This window comes from Ciconia boyciana, chromosome 2 (assembly GCF_034638445.1).
Source record: "Ciconia boyciana chromosome 2, ASM3463844v1, whole genome shotgun sequence".
NCBI lineage: Eukaryota > Metazoa > Chordata > Aves > Ciconiiformes > Ciconiidae > Ciconia > Ciconia boyciana.
In genome coordinates, this window is record NC_132935.1 from 101,799,852 (window position 1) to 101,807,170 (window position 7,319).

Here is a 7,319-nt window from a genome sequence, read left to right on the forward strand (position 1 = left end):
CAGATTTCTGAAAATAATGGTTAAAAAAAGCTGCCTTCCTTTTTTCCCTTAAGATTTACTTTCATGTTCTTTTCATAATCATTCTTATATTGTAGTCAGTAAAACTTATCAAATGGCATTGTGAAGATTACTTCCTCATGCTCTAATGGCCTTTCTGATCATCAACCCTGCATTTCATTCAGCTCCCTTGTGAAATGGAGGCCTCACGATGGTAATGCCGAGGTTTCCTATAGACCACTGTTTTTCACGTATTTACTTCAGTGGTATGGCACTGAGGAAGTGGTTATGGCTGTACTCCTGGTCATATGTTTGCCCAGGAGAAGTCCACCTACAGGAGTCTTAGTTAAGGCATATTTGATCCTCCAGAGATTCCCCATTCTTCTGACATCCGAAAGATATGACTTCATGTTGTAAGAAAGGTGACTCAATGTTGTAGTCTTCTTCTCAAGAGGGCAGAGTAGACCATGATTTGTTCCTCTAAGTGTCAGCCTGGTGTTATCCAGATCCTTCCATTACCTGAGGAAGATTAGGTAGCCTTACTTCCTCCCCTATTTCCTTAACTAATAACTCAGAGAGAAATACCAAATTATTCTTAACAGGCTGATGATATTAGAGTCTTCAAAATGAATTTGCACACCCTCACTCCTCGTGCCCAGGAGGACCAGCGAGTAAGTCCTGCTTGCAGGCACAGCGTCTGCCAGAGATGTTGAAAAATTCTGCACCAACAACCAGTTACTGTTGGTGGATTGTGGAACAAATCTGTGAGGGGGGGAAGTCCCGCCTGCACTGTGCAGTTTTCTAAAACAACAAAAAAAAGCAGCATCAGCCTGAGAACAGCCTGTTCGCTCACTTCTAAGTCAATCAGTTTCACAGTTGAAGTAACCTACCAACCCACCACAATAAAAAATCCCCAAAACTCTAGTCTATAGTTGCTCCTATCTGTTAGGAGTTAATTCTTCTTTTTATCCTGTCTTTTCAACTACTGAAACTTGGTTAAAATAAATAGAAGTAGAAAAAAATGGAGCATTTCAGCAAGAGCTCTTTAGAAAATTCACTAAGTCTTTTTTTTTTTTTAAAAAAAAAGGAGATGCTCTCTCTGCACTGATGTGCTGCACCTTCCCTTTGGGAAGGCTGCTGTGGCATCCTCAATAAGCAGTTTAGAAGTGTCATTGATTAGCCTGGTGCCTAGTGGTCATTTCTAATGTACTGTATGGTCCTCACTTTTGGCCATCGGGGCCCATCAGCTGTAAGACTGACAGGCTCTTTGCTGGGTCTGTTCAGTCTAAGTGGCTGTTTTAGCATACCTGCATTTGCAACTCCGATCATTTTGCTCAATAAAAAGGTTGTAGTACTTCATGGTGGTCAGGGAAGCTTGGGCTGGCATTGCCACTGCAGTTCTGTTGGGTTTAGGTTTTGGGCACTTGTGGTTTTATCTCTAATTCCCAGAAATTTTTACAAAATTTGTTTTAACAAGGTGAGTGAGCTTTCTGAACAGCAAATCAGGGACATCTCCATTTGCTTGAATCTCAGCACTGTGGGTGTTTGTATGGGGACAGAAGTGCCATAAAGTGTGCGATGAGTTTGGGGGTTTGCTTAATCAGGATAAGAGAAGAAGAAATTGAATTCTTTGCTGGATGAGGGGTGTTAGAGGAGCTGAGTTTTGTAGTTATTCCCTTCTGTAACTGCATCGTATTTCCTTGCAAACTTGGATGACTTCAGAATCTTTTTCACTGAGTCCCAGTACCTATCACCTAAATGTATGAGGATCTTAGCTTGCATTTTCTTGAAGCACATTTCTTTGCCTTGTGGTTGCCAAGAAATACTTGGAAACACTGCCGAAGTGTCTACATAAGAGTTCTTTCCTTTCTTTTAAAGTGAATTAACAAAAAAAAAAAAAACCAAACCACAACGTAATTACCTTTTACATTTAATAAAATCTTGTGATTTTAGAGAGACTGACTGACTCATGATATTTGAATGCCAGGAGTTGGCAATACTGCTAGATGAAGTGTTAAATCACTTCAAGATCTGCCCTGATCGTCAGCTTTATTTCACAAAGAACAGTGAGGAGACAATATGCATATAACCCAAAAGTAAAGCTTATGCAAAGGTGTCATTATTAGACGCTCAAAGCAGTGTATCCTCTCCCTGAAAGAATTTTGACCTGCGAGTGAATATGTTAATAGCCACTCATATGTTACCTTCCAAGATCCAGGCAAAAAATATGTTTGAGCATCTCTTTCAAGATGATACCATACTTCTGGAATGTCTTCCATTACCTTGTGCTGCAACGTATTACTTGACAGAGTGATAGCATTTAAATAGCGTTGCTCAAATAACGCAGCCCATGCCCACCTGCTTTGGATATTGTTTCCCGCTTCTAAAAATCCGAAGGAAAGGCAGAAATGTTTTAAGCTAAATATTGGCCCCTGTACAGGTCTTATCCCTTCCACGTCTCCCCCTTTCCCCCGAGCACAAAAATCTTTTATATTTGTGGTTTATATTCAGTCTTGTGGTATTTTCTCTTGCTATTTGACTGGTTCTACCTTTATGTGGTATGCTCACGCCTCTGGGGCAGAGCGCAGTGGAGGAGGATGTTTAAAATTAGGTGCAAAATTATAAATCTTTGATAAAATCTGATAAATCTTTATGTAATGTGTATTTAAAATCACACAAAATCAAGAAATCGTGTTGCCAGATCACAAGCCAGCAGTGCTGTTTCATGCCACCAGAGCCCTGTTGGAAGAAAATATGCTGGATTTGTTTTTTCTATCAAAACCTTCCTTGTTTCTAGATCCCACAGCCCTGTGAACAGAACATAAAATAACCATTCTAATTATAAGGTAAAATAAATGTCTTTAGATGCTATTGGGACATTTTCAGCTAAGCCTGTTTTGCCGACATGAGACGTGTATCGTGAGACACAGAGAAGTTGGGATGTGTAGAACATTACCCGTCTTGTACGAAGAACGGACTTCCTGCTGTATTGTGCCTTAGAGGCACGTACAGTGCCCTCAGCTAATAAACTGAAGGATACTTCTTCTAAATAAGCTCTAGTTAACATAAATGGGTGAAAAGGGTGTAAATCACAAATACATTTCAATTTATATTAATAAAAAAGTAAATGGTTTAGAAGCTGGGTCACTGGTTAATCAGAAATGCCATGGAAACAGCATGAGCTTTAGTAGCAACGATGAGATCATAGACAAGGGCTTTAAAAACAACACTGAATGATTCTGTGAATTTCTTGCCTGCTGTGCTTAATATTTTAAATCTGAAATTACTAATAAAAATATCTGTTGCTCTGGCAGATTTCAGGCACAGGTTCCCAACACGAGGGGTAAAGCAAATGTCCTACTATCTGCTGCAAAGGCAAAGCCGTGCCATATTTTTTCATAGGTATTTAAGGCCAAGAGGGACCATTACAGCCATGTAGTTTGACCTTCTACATAACACAGACCAGAGAACTTAACTCAGTGATTGCTGCCCTTGGGCTAGATTTCAAAAGTGGAGAGAGATTTATTCCTTTCTTTTTTTCTTTTGATCCCTCAGTGTGTTCAACTGCCTGAATCTGGCTCTTCGTTAAAATGAAGAGACTGTAGTTTTAATTTATGTTTTGTTTTCAGAATATGCATATATATATAAATACATAGGTGTGTGTGCAGACACACATTTAAAATGGTTTGCATTCGTAATAATAGCTGGCACCACCATAGAGATGACCTCAGATTTAAAAGGACACGTAGACTCATAGGAAAATAGGGAGAGGGAAAGGATGGCAGAAGGTAGCATGACCTTCACATGCAACTCATCACGGGCCTCTCTGGTGAAGTGTTTATACTTTATATTAAGTCAGCACAGGGAGGGATTAGAGGCCTGCAGAGAGAAACAACTTGCCTCACCCTGAAGGAATTGCCAAAAATGTAATGTAGGACAGAGACTTCTCAGTTGGGGCTCATTTTAAAAAGGCAGAAACAGGCCAGGCGCGCAGCCCTTTGCAGGGAAGTTGAAAACTCCTTCCCTGTGCCTACTGTGGGAAAAGGCTGGGTAGAAAGCTGCATGCTGAGGAGCAAGTGTGGAGCTGCCTGCTTTGCTACCCTTTGCATCTGGGATGGATTGAAGCTGCGAGGTTTTTATCTTTTGCTTCAAAAAGTTTTTAGTGAAAGCTCCACTGAGATTATTTTACGTTACCTTACGTGGGCTAAAAATAATTTTTTAAAAAGCCTGAAATCACTTTACTTACTCTAAGGAGTACGGTAAACATGATAGGATACTGTGCAGACCTTCAACCGCTTTGTGTTTACTGCCAGTGAAGACCCCCGGCCACTCTCAGAGAAACAATTTCTGCTAAGTGGTCCATCAAGTGCTGTAGTCTTATTAGTGAAGCAGACTTATTTATTGTCACTGGAAGTTGACCTGGCTGCTTATTTTAAAGCAGAACTACAATGAAAAGTTATCACACTTTGGATAGGTAAATACTTAAGAAGTAAGGCTATATAAAAATGAATTTTTGTTAGGATAGCTACCCTCTCTTTTACATTTCCCATAATAACCATGACCAGTCTGAATGACATCCCAGTGGGCCTTTTTATTGATACTTCCCAGCAGGAGTTTCAGTCTGATAAGTAGGTCAGGATTCAGTTAGTCTGATTCCCATTTGAATGCATGACAAAACAGGAGGATTTCAGCTTTGCTGTCAAAAAGGTTTTTCTCTTTTATGTTCAGGTTATCTAATATCTAGAGGACAGGTGCAGGGGTAAAAAAAAGTCACAATGAGGAGAAGGATAGTAAGGAAAAGGAAGTATTAAAATTTAATCCTCTCAGCAATAGTGTGACTAATGACTCCATAATCTCTACTCTGCCATTTCCCATCTACACCAGAGTTGTTCTGCTGCAGATAGTACTTAATGTCCCAAAATATTTTCTAGCCACCTTTAATTTATGAAGTGATCTCCCACTTATCATCATAGCGCTATCTTTTTGGACTGGAAGAGAGGGTGTGTTGATACATTCTGCCCTCCTCCACAAAAATGCAGAAGGTCCAGGGGGCAAAACTGAACTTGCTCTGACAATTCCTGCTTCTCCCTTTTCTCCACACACTGTGTCCTGGGAAGGGAGTTCATGCAAATTTCCCAGTGCCCCTCTGGCACTGGGAAAGGAAATTTAATCTAATTTACTAATTCACCCATAGGCTTATGATGAATAGAAAATGAAGAGGTGTGTCATCTTGTCCGGTGAAGTTGGGGGTGATGAGCTGAAACCAACAAATATATTACAAAAAAGATAGCAAGCTGGACTAAAACCAAGTTCTCATTGGTTAATTATTAGTCCACTGTTCATTATGATGTCTAGCTTCAATCCTAATGAGGTGGAACTTGATGAGATAATTACTTTGAACTATAGGATTCTGTTTGCCCACAACAAAAGCTTATAGTATGGTATCATCTCATCAAGCCCTTCCCTTTTTCTCAAAAGTTATTAGTTTTCTTTTAAATGGGATGTTTGTCTTTTCTCATTTAATGAAAATGGCACAGTGACTGGAGATATCTGGTACCTATCAGGATTTATCTAAAGGTAACCACCACCTGCAGATCACTCCTACTCAGTCTGGTAGAGAAGAATCTCAAAAAAGGAATGTCAAGGGGATATTTACTGGCAAATCTGGTAAAAATTTGGTGCTGTGTGTACTGTCTGGTACAAAAAAGATGAAGTAAATTAATATTATTGGGACTTTTTTGCCTCACAAGTTTCGCAGGGCATGGAGCTGAATGATATAATTTCCAAAAGAGGGATTACAATGTATGGAGGCTGCAGGGTCAGCTAACTGGGGCTCACAACATCATCGATGTGTAGTAAAGACACTTCAGATCTCTCTTGCATCCCATCTTTGCTGACCATTTGTTTCAGCCTAGAATGTAGGAGCATTTGTGAGTGTATGAATGAAAGAGTTCCTGCATTTTATTGCTTTGACCCATGGTGTTAGGATATGTATAATATTTCACCAAGCAGTTAGTCAAAATTGTACGGGTTTTTAAATCATTTTTCCAAAAAGGATGTGATGTGTTGGTTGAGCCTTTTCACTTTGTTCAGGAACCTAGAATGGCTGGATTTAAAATCATTCAGTAAGGAAAGAGGATGAAGGAAACTGCCTTCAGACTAAAAATAACAGAAGGATTTTTCCTGTGGGTTCCAGTTTGAAGGATGCAGCAGTATGTTATAGATAGAGCATAGGACAAGCAGTTTAAGGCCTGCTTTTCTTTTCCTCCACAAATATCACAGACTTTGGATGAGGCACTTATTTTTACTAAAACTTCTTAGTTATAAAATCAGACTGATACAATACAAATCTCATGCAGATGTCAAAGGGCCTAATATATTCATATTTTGATCTGAGGAGAGGCTAAGATTGAAGGAGCTTTGGAAGAGCTGTGTTTATAACAATCAAGAGAGATTCATTGAGGGAATGGGAGGGTGTCTTGCGGTGTTGCAGAACTAAGGAAAAATAAGGAAAAGAAGCAAAATAGGTTAGTAGTTAGGGTGGAAACAAAATTTAGCAAATCAAGAAAGGAATTATCAAAAGATAAAATACAAACTTACACACTTTTAAATGTGGGGAAAAAATGAAGGCACATATTTCTTCCACTCATTCGTATCTCACACTGGTAATGATGTTAGTACAGAATGGTGGCTTGTTTGTGTTGTGAAGTCCTTGCTTTTCTCCACGGAGACACAGCCAGGGCATGGAATAGCACCATAATGAGGCTGTAGGAACTGACATGCTGGCTTACACTAACCTGCTGTCTTGTCTCCACATCCCTTCTCGGCCTTTTAGCTAAAATCAAGTGTAGTACCCATTCTTGTCAATTTTATGCCACGCATACCTTCAATATGAGGACATGATGTTCAATGAGTGTGGAAAGTGGGAGGTGGACTTGGAGCTTGCTCTGTGCCTTGACCCAGCAATGCAGTGCCCCAGGGAATATGACTGGGTGACGGGAGGGGTGGGCACTAGTGAGTACTGAGAGAAAAGTGTATAAGCAAGGCAGTATGTAGCAATATTTCACAACAACATTCTCCCAGCCTACAGTGACTTGTGATTCAAGGACTTTCTGAGCCAAAGTGGGTCTTTGTGTAAATTCTTTTCCATTAATTTTCCTGATTTTTCTGAGCCAGGTAAATTTTAACATCCTGCCACAAGGAGGGTGCAGCAACCGTCTTGACACACTGTGTGAAGAAGCATCCCCTTCTCTTGGCTTTGAAACTCTGATCTGCCTTTTCCATTGATGCTCCCCTAGTTCTTTTTTTGAAAAACATAGAAT

The 7,319-nt window shown here is 39.9% G+C and overlaps 1 pseudogene; it reads left to right on the top strand.

The window, feature by feature from the left end:
• The first annotated feature begins 6,812 nt into the window (after positions 1-6,812).
• Positions 6,813-6,987, top strand: LOC140648717 (U2 spliceosomal RNA; annotated as a pseudogene).
• Positions 6,988-7,319: the final 332 nt, after the last annotated feature.